Source organism: Euprymna scolopes, chromosome 9, assembly GCF_053919585.1.
Source record: "Euprymna scolopes isolate OS-2025 chromosome 9, ASM5391958v1, whole genome shotgun sequence".
NCBI classification, from domain to species: domain Eukaryota; kingdom Metazoa; phylum Mollusca; class Cephalopoda; order Sepiida; family Sepiolidae; genus Euprymna; species Euprymna scolopes.
In genome coordinates this window covers 46,931,104-46,933,510 of record NC_136490.1, presented here as the reverse complement: position 1 = coordinate 46,933,510, position 2,407 = coordinate 46,931,104, and the positions used below count along the sequence as shown (strand labels likewise).

General features: G+C 33.7%; 1 pseudogene; it reads left to right on the top strand.

The window, feature by feature from the left end:
* Window positions 1–1,897: 1,897 nt before the first annotated feature.
* Window positions 1,898–2,031, top strand: LOC145285353 (U2 spliceosomal RNA; annotated as a pseudogene).
* The last annotated feature ends 376 nt before the right edge of the window (window positions 2,032–2,407 follow it).

Below are 2,407 nucleotides of genomic sequence, written 5' to 3'. Positions count from 1 at the left end.
TCTCTCTCTCTCACACACACATTCTCACTTTTATAGATATAATAGATTATGCTAGATATATTTCCAAATGTCTGAATACCCTATATACAAATTTTCAAATCTGTAAAGATAGAATTTGTTGAATATATAGGTTGAGAATTGTTCTCTCTCTCTCTCTCTTTCACACACATTCTCACTTTTATAGATATAATAGATAGATTATGCTAGATATATTTCCTTATGTCTGAATACCCTATATACAAATTATCAAATCTGTAGATAAAAAATTTGTTGAGTATATAGGTTGAGAATTGTTCTCTCTCTCTCTCTCACTCACTCACTCACTCACACACACACACACACACATTCTACCTTTTATAGATATAATAGATTATGCTAGATATATTTCCATATGCCTGAATACCCTGTATACAAATTTTCAGATCTGTACATAAAAATTAGTTGAATATATAGGTTGAGAATTGTTCTCTCTCTCTCTCTCTTCTCTCTCTCTCTTTCACACACATTCTCACTTTTCTAGATATAATCGATAGATTATGCTAGATATATTTCCATATGTCTGAATACCCTATATACAAATTTTCTAATCGGTAGATAAAAAATTTGTTGAATATATAGGGTGAGAATTGTACTTACTCTCTCTCTCTCTCTCACGCACACATTCTCACTTTTATGGATATAATAGATAGATTATGCTGGATATATTTCCATATGTCTGAATACCCTATATACAAATGGTCAAATCTGTAGATAACAAATTTATTGAATAGATAGGTTGAGAATTGTTCTCTCTCTCTCTCTCTCGCAACCTTACACACACAACCACACGCAAACATTCTGACTTTTATAGATATAATAGATCGATTATGCTAGATATATTTCCATATGTCTGAATACCCAATATACAAATTTTCAAATCTGTAGGTAAAAAATTTGTTGAATATATAGGTTGAGAATTGTTCTCTCTCTCTCACACACTCACATTCTCACTTTTATAGATATAATGTATAGATTATGCTAGATATATTTCTATATGTCTGAATACCCTATATACAAAGTTTAAAATCCGTAGATAAAAATACGTTGAGTATATAGGTTGAGAATTGTTCTCTCTCTCTCTTACGCACACACACACACACACACACATTTTCACTTTTATAGATATAATAGATAGATTATGCTAGATATATTTCCATATGTCTGAATACCCTATATACAAATTTTCAAATCTGTAGATAAAAAATGTATTGAATATATAGGTTGAGAATTGTTGTCTCTCTCTCTCTCTCTCTCTCTCTCTCTGGCTACCTCACACACACACACATTTTCACTTTTATAGATATAATAGATAGATTATGCTAGATATATTTCCATATGTCTGAATACCCTATATACAAACTTTCAAATCTGTAGATAAAAAATTTGTTGAGTATATAGGTTGAGAATTTTTCTCTCTCTCTCACACGAAACTGTGCGCTCGGCTTCTTCCCCCCCTTCCCACCCCAAATGCTTGGGAAACTGTGCACTGTTTTTGTTGGTTTTCAAGCTGCCTCTTCCCCCCCCCACACACACAGTTTAACAGTAGTAGGAGGTCAAGAGAAAGAGGGTGAGAGAGAGAGAAGAGTAAGTTGGTGAGAGAGAGAGAAAAGAGAAAGAGGGTGTTGGTTTTATATTTTTATTATCGTCTAATATTTTGAAAGCTGAATTTCTAATAAAATGTGCATCTATAGGAGATAATGCCTGGGAATGTGTTCCCCCCCCCACAGTTTAACAGTGGTGTGACGTCAAGAGAAAGAGGGTGAGAGAGAGGGAAGAGTAAGTGGGTGAGAGAGAGAAAGAGAGAGAAAAAAAAGAAAGACGGTGTTGTTTTTGTGAAAAAAGTTGTTATTTACAATTGTTCGCATTCTTGGCCTTTTGGTCAAGATCAAAGTGTAGTATCTGTTCTTCAGATGCTGCACTTCCATTTCTTGTTCTCTTTCGGTGGAGGAGAAATCCTCCACGACTGAGACAATTTTTATTTTTGTACCTTTTCTCCACGTTAAAAAACGACCCTGGTGTCTAACTCTGTCCCGTGGGGAGGCATAGTAAATAGGTACAATTGTTCGCCATTAGTGGATGTTGACGTCACGTCACGTGACATGACTAAGCGTTTTTTTTTTTTAGTATGAATAACATTTTTTGTTTTAATTATAAAGTCTACACTTAATTTTATAGAAAATGCTGTATATATAATAGAAAAAAAAAATTACTGGTTTTGTTGGATTCAAGTGGATCCCCCCCCTCCAGTTTAAGAGATAGCAGGTCACGTGGTAATATACAAAATGGCTAGCGTAAATATAAAGATCGGTTTTTTTATCGACGAATATTTTGAAAGCTGAATTTTTTTTTATTCCTGTACATTTTTTCC